The following is a 21638-nucleotide window of genomic DNA, read 5'->3' as shown; positions in this document are numbered from 1 at the left end:
AAGAGGGGATTCTGTCTCAGGACTGCAACATACATCCTGCCGGAGTTTCGAGCCTGCTGGAATGCCTTACAGATTTCAGACTTGTCAGCTCTCACAACTGAGTGAGCCAATTTCTTAAAATCAAACCATTTCTCTCTCTCTCTTTCTCTATAAATATACATACACACACACACACACACACACATAGGACCCCTGGTGGTGCAGTGGTTAAAGTGATCAACTGCACTCTAGATACAGATTTCGGTATCTACAGTGGTTCTAGAGGATTTGAATCTTAAGGATGAATTTTCTGAATTGGTTCTGGGGTTACCAAAATTGGTTTTCTAATCTGGTTAGATTTGAAGGTACTCATAACTCTGTGGAGCCCTGGTGGCACAGCAGTTAAGAGCTATGGCTGCTAATCAAAAGGTTGGCAGTTCGAATCCACCAGTTGCTCCTCAGAAACCTTATGGGGCAGTTCTACTCTGTTCTATAGGGTTGCTCTGAGCTGGAGTCATCTCGAGGGCAATGAGTTTTGGGTTTAGTAACCCTATATCCAGAAGTAAAAGGAGCACTAACAGTCCATGGCATGGTGTGGCAACAGAGATAGGCAAAATACCACCATTAGCACTCCTAACCAACCTCATGGCAGCTGGGTGATATAAGCGGTTAAGTGCTCAAATACTAGCCGAAAGGTTGGCAGTTCAAACCTACCCAGAGGCAACTTGGAAGACAAAGCTGGTGATCTGTTTCCCAAAGGGCACAGCCTGAAAACCCTATGGAGCAGTTCTACTCTGCAAATATGTGGTTACCATGTGTTGGAATCAACCTGATGGCAACTAACAACAACAATCGACCTTCTAAGAGGCAAGGTTCTGTCGGACCGATCAGTACAATGACATTGACTGGTTGCTAACTGAAGGGGACAAAGAAGGGAAAGCAAAGGATGAGCTTGGCTTCAAATTCTCAGCTCAAGTACCAAATAAATGACCTTAATGTTTTTATATCTGCCCTAAAAGAAAGTCTGATCTTCTGCAGCCACGCAGCTGAGATCGCTGAAAACCGCTCATAGCCTCATCCTACGAGTGGCTGAACTACAACAGAAATGTAATTCCCAACCTTGCAGGGTTGAATCATGGGTGGAATTGTGTCCCCCAAAAATACGTGTATCAATTTGGCTGGGCCGTGATTCCTAGTATTGTGTGACTGTCCACCATTTTGTCCTGATGTGATTTTCCTATGTGTTGTAAATCCTACCTCTATGATGCTAATGAGGCAGGACTCAATTGACAAGATTGGATTGCGTCTTGAGCCAATCTCCTTTGAGATATAAAAGAGAGAAGCAAGCAGATAGGCAGGGGCCATGTACCACCAAGAAAGCAGCACCAGGAGCAGAGCGCATCCTTCAGACATGGGGTCCCTACACCTGAGAAGCTCCTAGACCAGGGGAAGATTGATGACAAGGACCTTCCCCCAGAGCTGACAGAGAGAAAATAGCCTTCCCCTGGAGCTGACACCCTAAATCTGGACATCTAGGCTACTAGACTGTGTGAGAATAAGCTTGTTTGTTAAAAGGCATCCATTTGTGGTATTTCTCTTACAGCAGCCCTAGATTACTAAGATACAGGGTATCTGCTGTTAAAAGATGGAGAAGGAGTGGGATCCTGAAAATTGGGATGGGGACATAAGGGCAAGTCCTGATGAAGCTGGGGTCATTTAACCTCTAAATTCTGCTGAGTCCTTTTTATCAGTAGAAGTAGTCCTTCCACCCCTGTCTGAGGAAGTTAACCTGCTTTGTCTGAAGAACCCAAAATGTCCTCCCCATAAGGTAGTTATCTTTCAAGAGACTGCTGGTTTTCCTCAGGACTTATCTCCAATATCCATCTTTGCTTCTAGACCTATAACTAGACTCAGGTCCCAGCAGATCTCAAAAGCTGAGGTACAGAGTGTGACCCATGAGGGGATAAGTTACACTCTAAAGGAGCTAGATTTTTTTTTTCCAATTTATACAAATAGAAATCAAGAGATGATGGATGTGAATGAATATTAAGTGTAGGGATAACTGTAGAAGGAGCATAAAGTTGGATCAGTCTGAATTTATTGATATGAGTTCACTGAGCAGAAATTTTGGATTTGATGTTGTAGCTTGAGGGGCTAGAATGGACTCTAACAGTTTGTTTGTTTGGTTGATCAAAACACAGACCAAAAGGTGGCCTACAGTAAGTGGAAATTAAATAACAGAATTGCCTTGTTATACTGTAGAGGAAGATATTCAAAGGCTTAGGGAAATGGTAATATTAGAGGGATTTATCATATAACACCTGGGGGAAGGGCTAGTACATTTTCAGATGTGTGTAAGATTTCTTTTATCGTGTTAGAAGGAAATATGACTTTCTTATTGCCTTTATTTGGAGATTAACTGTGGTTTAAGGAGATGTGTTTGGGTGCCCAGTTGACAAGGGGTGGACTGTGATGATTAATTACATGTGCCAACTTGGCTAGGCTATGGTGCCCACTTGTTTGGTCAAACACTGGTCTAGAAGTTGTTGTAAAGGTATTTTGTAGATGTGATTAACATTTACAGTCAATTCACTTTAAGTGAAGAAAAGGCCTTATGAGTAAAAACTGAGGTTTCCATGAGAAGAAGAAATTCTACAACTGCAACATAGAAATCTCGCCTGTGTTTCCTGCCTGACAGTCAGCCCTGCGGATTTCAGACTCAAGACTATAACATCAGTCTTACCTAAGTTTCTAGCCTTCTGGCCTGCCCTACAGATTTGAGACTTGCTAGCACTCACAGCTGCATCAGCCAATTCCTTAAAATAAATTGATCTCTCTTTCTGCCTTTCTCTTTGCTTTTCGTTGGTTCTGTTTCTCTGAAGAATCCTCACTGATATAGTCTGTAATTATGGGACTCTGTGACACTCTACATATTATATATTTCCAGTCTCCAATCCAATGGTTTTAATGCCATACAACTTCACATGGCCACCACATAGCTAGAATGTAATTCTAAAATAAGTTCTGTCACATCTTGGGCAGATCTGGACATCCTGAACACATCCAGTAGTCTCAAGGATGGCATGATATTCTTTATAAAATTTAATTTGATCACTTGGCTTAGAACAAAGATGATAATTTTAATTAACTACTACCTAATAATTTATGAATAGTTGCAAGGGGTATTTTTGTACTGTATTCACATCTTCCGTTCCTATTGACTACTTGCCTCTTTAAATGATTCAAGACCATAATACCTAATTAATCATTCCGAATCAATTTCCCTGCCTTGGTTTTCTTATTTCTAAACTATAGAAAACATTGATATCCTTACTGATGTTTGTTTACACACAGACATGTGGGAAGTTAAAAAATTAAAGCTAATAAAGCACTCTGAATATAGTAGGTGCTAATTATTATTATTTTATTTGGAAGTGTAGTGTTTCCATTAAGGTACCCTGGGATCTTTGTGTTCTGGTGGATAATTATGTAATTAATTCTAAAACAGTTAGTAACACTTGAGATTTCTAAAAGTAAGTGTTGCCCTAGTTTTTTGTACAACACTTAAACTGTAGCAGGATATTTCTTCATTTTCCCCAATGAAATAATACTGGATATATTATAGCAAAACAAGATAATTTAAAAGATACATGAATTTTTCTCTCCAGGTTTTTTCAGCCTATGCAGCCCCAAAACTTTCAAGAGATTCCTGACCAATAGTGAAATTGGCAATTCCTATTTATAGCCTTTGGAATCCCTGGGTGGTGCAGTTAACATGCTCAGCTGATAACTGAAAGGTTGAAGGTTCAAGTCCACCCAAAGATGCCTTGGAAGTAAAGCCTGGTGATCTGCTTCCAAAAAACCAGCCACTGAAAACCTCACGGAGCACAGTGCTACTCTGACACACATGGAGGTGCCATGAGTCCAAATTGACTCAGCAGTATTTGTTTTTGTTTTAACAGCTTTTATTGAAGTATGTTGCTATTGTTGTGTTTCATCAAGTTGGTTTTGACCCATAGAGACAGAACAGAACTGCCCCATAGGCTTTTCTAGGCTGTAATCTTTAGAGAAGCAGATTGCTCCATCTTTCTCCCTTGGAGCAGCTAGATGGTTTGAACTGCTGACTTTTTGGTTAGCAGCCAAGGGCTTAATCACTGCACCACCAAGACTCCTTAAAAAAAAAAAGAAGTATAATTACCACAAAACAATTAGATACACAGAATGACAAGGGTAATAGTATAGCCTTGGGTAGGGTAAATTGAAATTTAACCCTGTTCTTTGTTAAGACATAATTCAAGTATAAAAATGCATACTGAATATTAAAACTGTTCAATAAGATATATTTATATACAGTTTTTCATTGGGCTACATCAGTAGGGCAAATAGTTTCTGCAACTCACCCAACCTATGAAAACACTATTTGGCCTAAAAACATGACACAAGCTGTTTCACACTTAATATCACAGCCCTTCTAAGCCCGGCCAACTTTACAGGTCCCAAAGACACATACACACTATGAATCATAAAACCCACCTGTAACTGTCCCCAAGACAGATTTCTGTTAAAAGGGGGTAGAGATGAATTAGATATTGAAAATCCTTTTCATTGGGGCAGGGGGAGAATTTTTATTTGATGTAAGTCCTTAGGTTCATACCTATTTCAATATCAGAATAATTATAGTGAGAAAACAATTTACTTAGGTCTTGTAAAGAGTTGATACCACAGGAAATTTGCTTCATATGACATCAGATTTCATATTTAAGCACTTGGCTGTTAACAGAAAGGTCAGTGGTTCGAACCTACCCAGCAGCTCCACCGGAGAAAGAACTGGCGATCTGCTTTGGTAAATATTACAGAAACCCTATGGGGCAGTTCTACTCTGTCACATGGGGTTGCTATGAGTTGGAAATCAACTCGAAGGCACTTAATAATAACATCTTTGAATACCCTGCAGCTATACTGATACCTGGAATGGGCCAGGTGCTCAATGTTTTCATCAAATAAATTCATGCACGGGAGGAAGGAATGAAGGAAAGTAAAAGGGAAGGAGGAAAGGGAAAAATCAAGGAAGAAGGAAGGAATAAAGGAACAAAGTCCAATTCCAGGGTTCAATCCTAAAGCTTGGAAGTTGAAAGCTAAAGCACACAAAGGGGGAAAGTGCTCTTGGAAACTAGAACACAAATGAATCTGAAGTATCACAGGAAGGCAATTAAAAAAAAAATCTGTCAGATCTTTCAAGATAAGCCTTTGGTGCGCTTAAGAAGTCATCCCCCAAGATTTAAGATTCCACACCTCCCTGGCAACCAGTCAAGGGTCACAAGCAGGTTACAGTGATGTGCTCCTTTTGTGAGGCTTTTTGCAGCTGTTTCTTGAATGAGCTGAAATCTATAAATAACTGCATCTCCAGATCCATCCGGCACTGCATCAGCATAACAAAGGCATATATGTACAGTACCAAAGAAGTGAAATCACTGCAAGAAAGAAAAGTTTCAACCTGGCATGCACCAGAGAAGATAAAAAGCAGACCTTGGCCATTTCTCAAATACAAAATGCCATCACGGGTCTGTGATTACATCCTCGATTACTCCACTTTGTCTAGCAGCGGGTTTTCAACTACAAATCATCTTCCTTGCATCTTAGGGAGGGGAATGGTTACTGAATGGATGATAAGGTTCTATCCAATAACATCTGAGTCTGCAAAGAACTCAACATTAAAGAGAGAGAGAGAGATGACCAGAAGGTCTCTCTCTGAATCCATGCAATCAAACAAAATGACAAAATCTGCCACAGAGACAACTCAATCAGCATGGGCAAGATAGAAGATAAAGTCAATTATCTTCTGACACAAAGAAAAACACTATTCGGCATCACATACAGAAGTTTAGAGAAATGGCAGAGTTTAAAAAAAAATTCAAGAAACCTTTGTTTTGAGGAGAAAAAAAAAATTTAGATTTCTAAATTGAACAAAATAGGAAAAGCACGAGCCTGTGACCTTAGGGATGAAGCATCTCGCTTTCCATTAAAGACAGAAAAGAAAATAGGACTGGATGCTACTATGATAACATGTATTTGCAAAGTTTTTGTATAGACAAGTTCTAAAATATATTTAGACTACTTCAGATTTTCTGAGAAGGGCAATATTATGAAATACATAATGATTATGAAATATGTAACACCTCAACTCATTCCCTTCATTAATGGAAATCAACCAACTGCATACTTATACAATATGTTACCGGAAGTTGTTGTTTTCTACCTTCTAAAACATGGAAACCATGGTGGTGTAGTGGTTAAGAGCTATGGTTGCTAACCAAAAGGTCGGCAGTTTGAATGCACCAGGTGCTCCTTGGGAATCCTACGGGGGGCAGTTGAACTCTGTCCTGTAGGGTCGATATGAGTCAGAATTGACTCGACGGCAATTTTTTTTTTTTGTTTAATGGCTCAACTCATTCCCCTCATTAATGGAAATCAACCAACTGCACACTCACACAATATGTTGTCAGAGGTTGTTGTTTCCTATCTTCCAAAATATACCAACCATAGAAAAAGTTATCATTGCTGGATTCCACTGGTAAGTGAGTTATCAAAGGAAGCAATCTCACCAGTAAAGATTAGCCTTGATCCATTAAAACTACAGGAGTCTCACTTTAAGGAAAGCTTTTCTAAGCCCCTGGCATTCAGGACAAACATACCCAGGTTCACAGAGCATCCAGGGTGGAAGAACTGGATGAAACCTGAGAGTTCATCAATTCCAACTTCTCCTAGGTACAGAAGTACCCAAGATATATCTGAAAGCAACCGACTAGACTGTCTGAAACAGGTGTGGCTGCCCACGGTCTGAAAGCCTAAACCTGGCAATGCCTCCCTTCAGTGGGGGCCTTACCTGAAAACGAAAAGGTCCGCAGGCAATCCTCCTTCTGCAGTGAAGTGTGGACTCGGGAGAGTGCCTCTCCTATTCCCAGTATAGAGATACTGGGGTTTAGTTAACTACCATCTGAGTGAGTCACAAATTTGTGAGAGCAAATAAGGACATATCAGATAATTCTTGCCTCGCTTCAACAGGCAAGTTTTCTGTGTTTGCACTCTCTCTGTTAACATTCACACTGGAAAAGTTCTATGAGTAAACAGAATGATGAAATGAAATAAAAGCTTGACCTGAAGTGGCAGAGCTATGCAAAGCTGAGAAAGAGTACCACAGCGGGCAGAGGAGGCAGGCTTTTTGAGAAAGGGCATTGTTGTTGTTTTAAGGGCCATCCCCAGGTGATTCTGACTTATAGCAGCGGCCCCACGTGACAGGGTGTAACTGCCCCATAGGATGCCCTAGGCTGTAATCTTTAGGGGAGCAGATCACCAGGTCTTTCTCCCACAGAGTGGCTGGGTGGGTTTGAACTGCCAACCTTTCTTTAGTAGCCAAGCACTTCATAATGTCCCCAGAGCTCCTTGAAAATAGAGGGATTGTTGTTGTGGTGTGCCATTGAGTCAATTCCCACTCAGAGTGACCTTATATGATAGAGTAGGACTGCCCCATAGGGTTTCCAAGGCTTTAATCTTTACAGGACCAGATTGCCAAGTCTTGTTCTTCCACGGAGCCACTGGTGGGTTCAAGCCATCGACCTTTTGGTTAGCAACTAAGCACTAAATGAGTGTGCCACCAGGGCTCCTTGAGAAAGAGCCTCCTAAATAAAGACTAGTTTGAGTTCCAGCTTCAAAGACAGAGTTGCTGAGAGAGGCAAATTCTATGAACCACGGCCACAGCCACAAATCAAAGAACAATTTTTTGTATGCATGTACAGTGAAGCCAGGCATATTGGTCACACACTGGCCTTTCTGTCTGCACTTATACACAGAAAGCAGTTTCTGTAAACATTATTATCTTCTTATATAAAGGAAAGCAGACAATATATGCTCCTACAATGGGTGCTGTGTTATACTCAGTGTTTTCATTAGGTGCTCATTTTACACCTTGACCCAAGCATGGAAAACATATTAAGCTACAAAGTGGAATATTTTAATTGTAGTGGGTAAATAACTCAACCATAACTGGCTGCAACCTCTGGTAAATGAGTTCTTTATATTCCAGAATGCCCTGGTTAGAGCTCTTTAATCTATGGAAATCAACCTGCAATAAAACTCAGATCAGACTACACCAGCCTGGACCAGTTGCACATCCTGTTGAACGTTTCTCCTTAGTAGGGTCACAAAGAACATGTTAGTTACTTTTTAAACTAATACACTTTTAATGATGCCATTGAAACATGATGAATAAAGCATTAGCCCTGCAGGCATGATTGCCCCGGGACTTACAGACTTAGCATGACACACTCTCACCTCTGATTTGTGGCCCTGGGCCAGGAACCATGCTTGCTTTCTCCAAGGGACCACCCACAGCGAGACCTTCTTCACACTCTGTAAGCAGTGGGCAAGGAGAGCAGGTGCCTCCGGGTCCCCTGGAGTGGCCCGTTTTATTCCTAATGTGAGAAGACCTAGAAGACTTGGTGGGCTAGGGAAGGGAGGGTTACTAAGGTTCAAGAGCCTGATGAAAATGCATGGTGTAGCAGGACATTCAGTTGGAAAGTTCTAGACTAGAAGGAGGCATTCTGAGAAAACAGTTCAAACCTTTGGTGCTACTGGCTGGGTACAGCAAGATTCAAATGGTGGTGCTGAGTGGCAAAGACCTCATACCTGAGACTCAGAGTGGGAGGGACACTATGAAGTGGTTTTAGCTTCCAGGGACATATGTGATTTAGAACTTAATAGAAAGGAAGATTATCCTGGTTTTTTCTTGGTGGAGGCCTTTATGTTCTTGCTGCGTGTGGAGGTCAGGGATCTTGAGAGGTAAGGACTGGGTGCAGATAGTGATCTCAGTGATGCCCTTGTCACCCAGAGAGCTGCCATGGAGGGCCCTCTCCCCCAAAGGGGGAAGGGAATAAATGCTGATGAGAAGGCTCTGGCACTAACAACAAGGTGGAAGGTCACTGCAAAACACTGGCTGCTGCTACAGCTACTATTCCTTCTCCACTCCCCTTCTTGGTCACAGATTTCCATAAAAAGCTGTACAGATTCTGCCTTCCACTCCTACCCCTCCCCCACCCAATCGTGGTCATTCTCCCTGTCAATAGGAAAAGATAGTTGCCTCTTAACGGTACTCTTACAGAAATCCTTCCTTATGAGGGCCTGGTAACTGGAGTACTTGCCTCCTTGAATTGAATCTCTTTATTTACTATAATCTTTTGGATCAAAAGACCCATCTGCCTCTGGGAACCACCGGTTGCCATCAAGTAGATTCTAACTCATGGCAAGCCCATACGGGTCAGAGCAGAACTGTGCTCCATAATAGTTTTCAGTGGCTGATTTTTGAAAGTAGGTTGCCAGGCCTTCCTTCTGAAGTGCCCCTGGGTAGACTCAAATCTCCAACCTTTTGGTTAGTAGACAAACGTGTTAACTATTTGTGCAACCCAGGGACCCACTTGCCTCGAGGAAAGTAGCCTATTTTTCTAAGGTATGGCTGGGTTACCAATTAGGTACGTGAAGCACAGAGGTTTACAGTAACGTTGGAGACCTGAAAACGCCTTGTGTCAACATTTAGTGAAAAGCACATTACCGAAAACAAACAATTATTTAATTAAATATCTATAAATTTTGTATTCTGGCAGCTTCATTAATTATCAAATTTATTATTCATATAAATGTCATTATAGTTGCAAATCACTTGTAAGTGGGCTTTCTCACTTCGCAAAGATTTCTGAGTCTGCACAATTATGGGGAAATCATAACCAGTTTTAAATTATGGGAATAATTTGTAGGCAAATAATCTCAAAAGCAAATTATACAAGTCCTCTCAAAAATTCTTAGAAACAAACTACATTTAACATCAGATGTGAATGCATTTCGTATGCTTGATGGGATGTGGGCTAAGGCCTTTAAAAGTAAAGCTGCCTGGAGCCTACCTAGGTATTAAATGGCTGTGTTCGGAGGCACCGTCTCTTTCTTGCCTGCCTACTATGCGTAAGAAACACAAAGTTGTACTTCCCTCTCAGATTCACCAAACTCAGTTCAGGGTCAAATGCCGTTCCCAGTTATTTATTCGCAGATTACTTTAAGTATATCAAGGGAAGGCAGGGGAATGAGCAAAAACTGACCTTAAAGAACACAGATATGAGAGAAAAACATCTGGCCCATGGTATTAAATGCAATTTCATGTTGACTTAGAGTAATCGTATTTATTTACGGTGTTATTATTTATAAAAAAAGGAATCACGCTGAATGTGCTTTGTGGGAATTACAGTATATTGCTATTGCTACCATGGTTTCTTATTTTCACAGCTAGATGGCTTAAACCCAACCTAAACAAATATTTTAAAAGAATTCCCACTAGCATTATCAATTTTTTTTCTTTTCTAGTCTTAATGAAACAGATCTTCTGTTCTCCAAGTCCTCCAATATTCTTATTCTTGAACAATTCTAAATTTTATGGCTTATTATGAGATAATGTTCACTGTAAAATAATGACTAAGAAAATAACCAGCAACTAGTGGTGGTTAAACTGTGCAGTATATAAAGTGATGGCATTTGCCAACTATGGTGGCTGTCAAGTCCGAACACACACCATCCCATGACTATTATGGCTGGTAGGGTAATGATTTTATTACTTGCACAATGAAGTAGACATGTTCATGTACTCATCCAACATATTGACTCGATACCATCTGTACAACACAAAGAGTTGTGAAAATAAGGTAGATGTAATGGTAAGGCAGATAAACAACCAAAAAGAAAACACAGCATTATTTCTAGACTTCCCACAGCACAATCTCCTAACACCAAATTCTTACTTTAACAGGGGTCACCATCTTCATTGTATTACACTCCTTAAACTCCCACTACCATTCCTAGCTATCAGCTCCTTCAATTCCTTCATCTTTCTTTCTAGTGGTATAATTTACATGGAAATGCAGTGACCCAGGTCTCTTCGATCTGGGAACAAGTACCAGTTCACGTTAAGCAGAAGAGAACTAACACTTTCACAAGGAAATGCTTATTTTAAAAGAATACCAAAGTAATATGTACTTGTAATGAGTTCTAACAAAGCTAAACTCTGTAAAGTAAAACGGAAATACCTTTTCCTCATCTCTTCCCCACAGCCAACCACACTCTCCAGAGGCACCACCAACTAGGAAAATAGCTTATTATATAACAGTCCCCGTGGTAAACAGCTAACATCCTTGATGTCATGAAAAATCCACAACAACCTCTGAAACAGATGCTCTTAGCAACTTTTTACAAAAGAAAAGAATGAAGGTTCAGAATGTTAAGGCTTTGGGTCATTTATCCAAAGTCACAAAACTAAGGAATGATATAGCCCAGGATTCCATTTGTCTTACCCTGACCTCTGCTTTTATAGATTTGGGCAACTCGTTTTTTCTAACAAAGAACTGGAGTATGCATTCCCCCTGGGTTTGGCTGGCTCCAACGGACAGAGGAAGTCTGGGGTAAAGTGTTAGTTCCATCCCCTGGAAATTAATTCACTAAACAAATCTTTATTAAATGTTTACTGTATGCAGGTCACTGTGCTCTATGCCAGGAATAAAATGGCGAGGAAGACAGAGCTTGTCCTCCAGGAATCCGGAACACAGTGGAAGAAATGAGCAAATTAAAAAGCATTAGCAGAATTAAGCTTTCCGAAGTATGGCATACTAGGTGCTCTTAAGAGCCTGCCTACTATAAGGGGGAAAAAAAAATCCAACAGCCATATTCTGGATAAAACTACTTATAAATATATTGCTAAATTTGCAGGAATGAAGAAAACTCTAAGAAACCCCCGGCCCTCCCTAAAAAATGGGGGGAAAAAAAAGTAGGCTGACAAATGATAGAAACACCCAAATGCCCATGAACAGATGAACAGATCAACAAAATGTGGCATATCCACACACTGGAATATTACTCAGCCATAAAGAGAAATGAAGTCCTGATACATGCTACAACACGGATGAACCTTGAAAACACTATGCTGAGTAATATTAGCAATCACAAAAAGATAAATATTGTACGATTTCACTAATAGGAAACACTCAGAATAGGCAAATGTATGGAGATGAGAGTTGGACCGTGGTTGGGGGCAGGTGGGGAGACAGAGGAGAATCTTTCTTCAGTTAGCACTGAATTTTTGTTCGTGGGGATGGGAGATACGGCAATGGATGTTGGTGAGGGTTGCGCAACAATTGACGCAATTGGTTTCACTGCATTGTACAAGTGAAAAATGTTCAATTGGCAAATGTAGTGTTTCCTAATTTTTTACAATAAAAAAAAAAAAGTAGGCTGAAGCCAAAAGGAGGAGCAGTGAGCAGTAAGTAAACATGAAGACTGAGTTGCTGAGGGGGAACATGCCAGTATCAGCCTGTCATCCAGGGACTGAGCCTGCTGCGTCAGGGCCTGGAAGCTTTGCTGTATCTTTGCATGGTCGTTACCCCAGTCGGCCACCTTGAACCCTCCACCTGTACTGTGCCGTACCTGTTGCCTCCCAGTCGATTCTGACTCACAGCGACCCTATACTTCAGTCCTAAAAGGCAGCGAAGGAAAGAATCTGGGGAAGTCAGCAGAAGTCACTGCTGGAAAAATCCCAGGATCCATGCTTTATCGAGAAGCACATTTTTCTTAAATTAGAGCAAGAATATTGTGCGTTTAGAGAAAAAAGAGAGAGAATGAATGCAGAAGGTATCTACCTAGAGCTGATCTGTAGCCTAAGGGTTTTCAGAAGATAGGTTTTATCAGCAAGTCTCACAGAAGCCCTGCTGCTCTTGTTGGCTGCTGTGGGGTCAGTCCCCGACTCATGGCAACCCTAGGCACAATGGAATCAGGCTATTGTAATCCAGAGTTTTCACTGTTTTTTTTTTTTTGAAGTAGATCTCCAGGCCTTTCTTCCTAGTCTGTCTTAGTCTGGAAGCTCTGCGGAAACCTTTTCAGCATCACAGAAACATACAAGCCTCTATTGACAGACAGGCGGTGGCTGTGCGTGAAGTACATCGGCCAGGAATCGAACCGGGGTCTCTCTGAGGGAGGCAAGAATTCTACCACTGAACCACCACTGCTCCCTAAATTGGGCCTAAACCCCTAGCCATTGAGTTGATTCTGACTCATAGCAACTCTATAGGACAGAGTAGAGGCCACTCATAGGGCTTCCAAGGAGCGGCTGGTGGATTCGAACTGCCAACTTTCTGGTTAGCAGCTGAGCTCTTAACCACTGTGCCACCAGGGCCTAGCTTTATCCAGATACATATATTGAGGGTAAATCCAGAGCTGAGCTGAGAGCTAAACGTAATGAAGGTATAAACATCAGCACCATCAAGGACTACCCAGAAAAATTGTTATCCCTGTATAGACAGCTCCTATTTGCAATCCTGAATTCACTAATAGCCTCACCATAGTTCTACCTGATGAAATGTAACAGCGAGAGAGAAGAATGGTACGAGGGAAAGGCAGGTTAGGGCCACATACGTGGAAGGGAAGGCTGGGAGATAAACTTACTTTTCTTTACCTCACCCTCTTTCTGCCCAAATCCCTTTCCCATGCTACTTCTTTTACATGTACTTCCTAATACCTTATCTCAAACACTGGCTGGTAGCTACCAGGCAGGGATCCGGAGCTGAGTTCTCCTTCCTTCCTGCCACCCATAACAAGAGCTACAGAAACTAGGAAGGGGAAGGACTGAGGAGCCGGGAAAAGCCAGGAGCTGAATACGCCAGAAATTCCAACTTCTAACTCCCATTCCAAGGGATTGCTGACATATGGGAAGTGCTAGAAGCTTGAGGGTCTACTTCAGTTATTGTGTGATGAACACTTAAGTCAGTACCCCACCGTGTGCTTATCAGAATCACTACCCATTGCGGCAATGACATTTTCATTCCTAGTAAAGATAAACCTACACCCTGGGGCTCAACTGGTGACTTCCCTCTTCCTGCCTGTCCTATGAAAATGTGCACAGTGGGTTGGCAGCAGATTTGGATCTCATGCTGCCTGTCACAGGCTCCCCGTGGGCCAGTTTCCTGAGCGGTTCCACTTTATGCTTTCAGTCCTCATCTCACAAGTCATTTGAGGGGCTAACACATAACATGTTTTTGAGGAGCTGAGAAAAATGAAACATTACTGGAAAAACTATCAGGCACTTTGATAGTCAAAACCCAGCCACCTTTAGATACCCAAAAAAAACACAAAAAAACAAAAAAAACAAACCCACTGCTGTTGAGTCGATTCCAACTCATAGTGACCCTATAGGACAGGGGAGAGCTGCCCGATAGAGTTTCCAAGGAGCGCCTGGCGGATTCAAACTGCCTACCTCTTGGTTAGCAGCCGTAGCACTTAACCACTATGCCACCAGGGTTTCTCCCTTGATAGGCCCTCATAAATAAATTCTTGCAATTACAACGTCAGCAAAAACCACTAAGAACAACTTCATGAGCATATCTTCACACTAACTATTCCCTCCTGAACATTACATATCCTGGTTTTTTCTATCAGTGTTTTGGTTTGATTCATTGTTGATGATATGCATGAGAAGAGAATAGTAAAGTAGGGGGTTTGAGCATGCATGTGTGTGTGTGCGTGCGCATGAATGTACATGTGTGGGGGTGGCGGGGGCAGGAGTCTGGCAGTAGCATCACTGTTTTAGTCTGTAAGTTCCTGTGGTCCAGGAGTTCAAAGAGCAGGTAAGGCTTGTGGTGTAATATGGTGTCTCAAGTGAGCACACTAAATTCAAAGTGATAGCCAGCAATGGCAAGGACCTTTTGGAGATGTAATCTGCCATTAGATCACGCACTTGGGAATCAAGGATATGAGTAGACCATGTTAGAAAGGGCAGCAAATTAAAGAGAAAATGTGAGTTGATACTGAAAATGTGATGCAGAATAAAACAGAGGTTATAGTTGTATCCTTCCAATCAGAGTTGTATTGAGCTCAGATTGCTTCTAAATTTGCAAAGCTCCTCGCTGAGCTAAATTGCAAAGATAAGTTTGGATGAGGAGAAAAGGGAATTTCTGAAATATATTGAGTGTAATGCAATGGTTGTAAGCTTTTGCATGAATTCAGAAAAGTCTAAGACATTTCCTCCAACCTATGTGGTCGCAGTTTTGTCACATGCAGTTATATATTCTTCTTTTATGCAACCCACTATTTTCTTGTATTTGCATATTCTTGATCCAAAATCAACTAAAGTATATAAAGTATAAGCAACAGGGGCTCAACATGGAGGCTAACCAATCCGAAGAATTTAATTGTACACTGCTGTTTGTCTTGTTCATTGCAGCAAACAACACGTAAAATATTAACAACGGAAGGCATTAGGACCAGGACAGAGAAGAAGTTAAGTCCAACAGCCTAATCTGCACTTGGCCCCCATTACAAAAAACTACGTAAAGTAAAGAAAGCAAAAACCACCCAGCTACTAGTTACTAGCACATTTCAAGCTTGCTGGGAGGAAGAAGGTAACAGCAATAACAAGATGTAGAGACTAACAAAGGAATGTTTGCCTCTGTCCATTGGTTGTTTTTCTGTGGTATCAATTCTATTGTGACTCCTAGTGGCCCTATATCGCAGAGTAGAACTGTCCCATAGGGTTTTCTAGGCTATAATTTTTACAAAAGCAGATTGCCAGGTCTTTTCTTCTACAAAGTCACTGGTGAGTCTGAACCGCCTAATTTTCCGTTAGCAGTGGAGCACTTAACCACTGCACCACCAGGGCTGCTCTTACCTACATATAAACCAAAGCAACCTTTTGCTATCGAGTCAATTCTGACTCATAGCAACTCTATGGGGCAGGGTAGAACTGCCCCATAGGGTTTCCAAGGAGCTGCTGGTGGCTCCAAACTGACCACCTTTTGGTTAGCAGCCAAATGCTTAACCGCTGCACCCCCAGGGCCCCTACCTACATACACTGGTTCTAAATTGGGAAACTGCAGCATATTTGGTCAAAAGGTCTTCCTATTTATACTGATAATTTCTTCTTCTTTTTCTCCGTTCTTCAGAGGACACCTTTTGTATGTGAGTGTTTTAACATTCTGATCAGAATCGGCAGTGGGAAAAGAGCTGAGCTGAGGAAATCATGGAGACTCCAGTACTTATGTGGCACATTCACAAACCCTATGAATTTTTAATGAAGGAACAATGTCCACAATTAGATTTGAAATGAGGTTTTTCTTGTGGGTGCTCTTATAGTAAGTGGAGTGTGAGAGGTTTTTACTTTATATTCAGTAAACGATACCAAGTGCAGAGAACAGCACAATTTAATAGAAAATAAAAGCAAATCATTGATTGTTCATATGTCTTTTTTTCCCCAGATTTTCAGAAGTGCACCAGTTTTTTAAATTGTATTTTATTTTATTTAGACTCCACATATATGCCAAGGAACTCAAGGGTATAGAACGTCGCTTTCAAATAGTCACGACCTAAAGCTGTCATTACATGTTGTACTGAGAAATTTTTACTTGTTCTCTTTGTTTTAACTGAACCAAACTTCCAAAGAGAACTTTGGAGAGAAAGATATTAAGTTTCTCCATTTGCAAAGTAAGCAATCTCAAATGAACATTAAAAAAAAAATTTAATAGCATAGAAACTATAGAAAACAGAATTGAGTAATGCCATTAATTGGCATTTTGAGGCTAAAGCTTAACTCTTGTCTTTATATGGCTTCAGACAAACTGACCACCTGTCTGTCAGTTTGTCATTCTGTGGTAGCTTGAGTATTACTATGATGCTAGAATTGATGCACCAACCAGTGTTTTAAATACCAGTAGGGTCACCCATAGTGAACAGGTTTCAGTGTAGCTTCCAGACTAAGACAGACTAGGGAGAAAGGCCTGGCAATCTACTTAGCCGGTGAAAATCCTATGGATCACAACAGAATATTGTCCAACGTAGGGCTGGAAGATGACCCCCTTGGTTGGAAGGTGCTCAAAATACAGCTGCCACAACAATGGACTCAAGTATACCAACATTTGTGAAGATGGTGTCAGATCAGGCAATTTTTTGTTTTGTTGTTTATGGGATTGCCATGAGTCAGAGCCAACTCAATGACAGCTAATAATAATAATAACAATGGCATTAGTTTCCAGAATCAGAAGCTTACATAAATTGCTTCCCATTAATCTTAGACGGCCTCCGAAGTCCTACAGAATATGGCTCCAGGTTCCTTTTACAACCTCATTTCCTAGAGCTTCACCTTTTTACTGAGTTCCAACAGCACAGGAGGGCTGCTCTTCCTTGAGCTTGCCCAGCATGATCATTTCTCAATGACTTTGCACTTGTGGGCCCTCCACACCCCTGCACGACCACTAGGCCCCTCACCCTACTGCCTTCTCAGCTCAAATGTCACCTCTGCAGAGAAGCCTTCCCTGGCCTTTGCCTAAAACAGCAACATCTGTTAACTTCTGTCTTCTACCCAGTCTTACTTTTCTCTGAAGGATTTCTCAGATTCCGATGTTATATCACATAATTATTTCTTTGATAAACTGGTCTTCCATAAGGCAGGCTTTTTATTTTTCTGCTTTTCCCTGCTTAATCACCAGCAGCCGAAACAGTGCCCAGTGCACAGCAGGCACCAAAAAAACCCAAACTGAGTCAGTTGCCGTGGAGCCGATTTTAGCTCACAGCAGCCCCACGTGTGTCAGAGTAAAATTGTTCTCTGCAGGGTTTTCCACGGCTGTGGTCTGCTGGAAGTGGATCGCTAACACTTTTTTCGGAGGCATTTCTGGGTGGATTCAAACCACCAACCTTTCTGTTAGTAGCCGAGCACTTAACTGCTTGCACACTCGGGGATTCCATGTAACAGGCACATCTCCCCCCAAATTTATTGCATGCATTTTATGACTATGTGCGTATGTGTATAAACACATATACATATATACACACAAATTTGTTAAATGAATAAACAAGCGAAGTTCACCATATCTTCAAGGAAAATGAATACTACTGCCACAAGCCATGGTTTCTCTGGGGTCACAAAAAATAAAATGACTGTGATATTTTAAAGATATGTATGCAATTCAGCCCCCTCTCAGCCCTGTGGTTATTATTGTTGCCTTCTACTTTGATCTTAAAACTTTTTTTGGATCCAGACACCATTAACTCAAGGGAGCAGCCGTGTCTTTTTCTTTTTGTGAGATACAAATCATTGACCCTATATACCAAACACCAATAAATTGTCAATAAACACATACAAATATACGTATTTATTGATTTTTTTTAAGTATAAGGAAATGATAAATTCTACCCATAATTTCCTAAACTAAAGCTAGTTCTAAAGTAGTGAGGACACATTCCCATGACTGAAGCACTCAATGAGTTGTTTCAACACATTAGAACGCAGCTGTTCTCTATTCATTCCAAGGAAGTGTAGAAGTTCACGTTGTTCCATGGCCCACTGGCCAAATGCCTCAATGCTCTCTGCCGGAACACATGTCAGGCAAGCCTAACCCCAGGCCTGATAGAGGAGTGGCAGACAGAAACTGATCCCTGCAAATTGACCTTCGATTTACCCTCCCACTAAGCCCAGGGAAATGTGTTGGGTGGTTACCTCTTACTTGCACCTGCTAAGGAAGAAACCTGAGGCTGGAATCTTCATCACAGTAGAGACAGGCTAGAAAGACAGAAAGATGCCCACAAGAATGTCAGAGGGAGCTTCTAGAATGAATTAGAGGGAGCCTCAACCCGGTCAGACGCTAACATCAGCAAAAGAGTCTTCACTGGGATTTAAAAGCCAAGGAGGCTTCGCCTCGCTAAGGGGGAAGCTGCTACTGGGCCTCCCATTCTAAGCAGCTTTCTTCAAGCAGTTAGGGTTATGCCTCTTTTACTTACAGTACAGAGACTGGTCCAATCACCGTCACCCTGGTGACAACCACATACCCTCTAACAGAAATATCTGACTCTGCTTAAGATATTAGTAACAAGAGAATAATTTTTTGGAAGACTTCAGAATGGTCTTAAAACTATGCTCATGTGCTTTCAAAATACGCTTTTCAAATAAGTGCAAGGGCTGAGAATTTGCATTAAAGGAGATAGGAGTTGCTCCCTCTAGCCCATCAGCTCTCCTCTCTGCACATGGGTGCCTGCTGCCACTCCCACACCTGTGCTCACAGTTGTTCCCTTGCTGAGGACTGCCCTTCTTCTCTTCTCTGTGCAGCCGTCTTTTTCGGCTCATATCACACCCACCTTCTCCAAGAAACCTTATAAGATCAATTCTTTATGACTGCTTCCTCCTCCAAACATCAGAGTTCCCCAAGGGTGGTATGTCAGGGAATTTAACATGATACATGAAACCATTATTTTAATTCTTAGTAGTTATGTTTATGCCAAGCTATGTGAAACTGATATTTTTGTAGATTAAAAAATGATCAAATACTGGCAGTTTCATATAGTTTAACCTAATATGTGTCAAGAAAAAATGTATCAAAGAAAACTATTTATGATTTTGCTGATATTATTGCTTAGGATGAGGCTAAAATGTTTACTTTATTAAACATAAATATGTAAATGTTCATTTATACATAAATAAGTAAATGGCAAAAACTGTTTAGATGTTATGGCAAAAATTGTTTGTCTACTATCAATTGTAAAATTGCATTTTGACATCCAGTGATCTATACGCCCTTCTGATATTTAATGTCCCATTTTTTTGTCGTTACTTTTTTTTTTTTTATATATCTAGGTATTTGTGTTTTCTCTCCAACTAGCTTCTCAGACGTTTAGAGGTAGGGGCTGATTTGAAATTACAACCTCTTAGCAGAGTACTAAGGAGCTCTAGTGGCTCAAGGTTAAATGCTTGGTTGCTAACCAAAAGGTTGACGGCTCAAACTCAACCAGTGGCTCTGGAGACGAAGAGACCTGGCAATCCGCTCCTGTAAAGATCACAGCCTAGAAAACCCTATAGGACATTCTGCTCTTTCCTATAGGGTCCCTGTGTGTTAGAATCTATTTGATGGCATACAACAACAGCATAGCTCTATGCACACAGCAGACTCATGATACGGATCTGTCTGGCCACTTGCAATGATGATAGCTCACCAGGAAATACCATTTGTTTTCCTTCTTGTTCATTCTAAAGCTGGGAACTGATGGTCCATGCAATGTAGTAGGCTGTTCTGGCCAGGAAGTCCAAGACCTAGAGCAATTTAAAACTTGAGACGCTTACATAGCATTGCATATTGGAAACTCACCTCACCCTAGGAAATGTTAAGAGGTGCTGTGTGACTTGCTGGACAGAACATGGGTTGACCATCTGGAGTCATTCTATTTAGCAGCATAATGTGCACAGACCTCATTCACTTCCCAACCCTAACTGAAAATGCCACCCAGAGGCAGAGAGGAGAGACTGTGGAAACCAGCTCGTCCTGTGATATCCTCTTGACACCTGTCCTCTCTGCCCAGCGACCAACCACTACAACCACCATCAGGTTCTGAATACCAGCCTTTAAAAAATGAACCCGGGTCTTCTAAAACGTATGTGGGCAATTACGACTCACGTGCTCCAAAAACTAATGCTATTCATCCAACCTACATTTTTCCTTCCTCTTTTAAAAACATACAGGATATTTATATGCAGGAAGTATTCTGAAAGCATTTGCAACTTATGCTTTTTAATAAAGTGATTAAGAAAAAATTCTGTCTAGTAATCAGTCTTTATTTCCATTCATAGGATGATGTGTCTCCAAAATATGTAGGTCCGTCACTATAGGTTGAAACCAATTAACATTTAGGAAAAAACAACTTGTAGAAATATGTGATTAAGGAAGAAGAGAGAAGTTATTTTCATCTAAGGTGTCAGAGAAGCACCAGAGAGAAATACAAGCTAGCTCTTGAAGGATTAAAAAAAAAAAGATCTCAATGGGAAGAGAGAGAGGGAAGGTAAGTAGCTCAAGTAAAGAACCAACAGCAAACCCAAGTGTGTGAAACTGGGAGCACCTGAGGGTACTGAAAGGCCAGAGCTGCCTGTTTCTTCACTACATTTGGGTGACGTTATTCAGATTATATTGGTCTCCATATCTATATAATTCAATGGTAGTTATTATTGCCTAAAATATCACTTTAATGAAAATGTTAAGGGATTTAAATTCATGCTTCCTCTGTCAAATATTAAGAAGGCCTGGTGGTACAGTGGTTAAGCACTCAGCTGCTAACCAAAAGGTCAGTGGTTTGAACCCACCAGCTGTTCCACGCGAGAAAGATGTGGCGGTCTGCTTCTGTAAAGATTTATAGCCTTGGAAACCCAATGGGCAGTTCCACCCTGTCCTAGAGAATAGCTACTAAATAAAAAAAAAAACTAGTAGGAATTAAATCACTGGCACCTAGCAACAACAATATAACACAAGCCAAAATATGTTCCTACATGAAGATGCTAGTTTATCAAGTAGGAAACTGAAGTGAGGAAGGGTATATGCATCAGTCAATCTAAAAGACAGGTTGAAAAGATTAGGAAAGTCTTGGCAACATACACATGCATTTACTCACCAACTCCTGAACTAGTAAAACTAGGGCTTACTGCTGAAAGCATAAAAGAGATCACTTTAGTAGAAAGAAAATAAAGCACATTTTTACAACATAGAAGGCAATCTCAGAATTCATTAACCAAAGAGACCAAAACACACAAAATATCACCTGTTGTAGGAGAGCTTTAAAAA

The 21638-nt window shown here is 41.1% G+C and overlaps 1 protein-coding gene across 6 annotated transcripts in view; it reads right to left on the bottom strand.

The window, feature by feature from the left end:
* Nucleotides 1-21638, bottom strand: part of ENOX1 (ecto-NOX disulfide-thiol exchanger 1) — a 749536-nt gene that overhangs the window by 260845 nt on the left and 467053 nt on the right. The window contains exon 1 of one of the 6 annotated variants that reach the window (XM_049852941.1): nt 6863-6906. The exons of the other annotated variants lie outside the window; for them this stretch is intronic. The gene's annotated coding sequence lies outside the window, so the exon portion shown is untranslated. Of the gene's footprint in view, nt 1-6862; nt 6907-21638 lie in introns of those variants that run through there. 6 annotated transcript variants of the gene reach the window in all.

The sequence above is a fragment of the Elephas maximus genome, chromosome 14 (assembly GCF_024166365.1).
Source record: "Elephas maximus indicus isolate mEleMax1 chromosome 14, mEleMax1 primary haplotype, whole genome shotgun sequence".
NCBI lineage: Eukaryota > Metazoa > Chordata > Mammalia > Proboscidea > Elephantidae > Elephas > Elephas maximus.
This window is presented reverse-complemented; position numbering and strand designations above follow the sequence as displayed.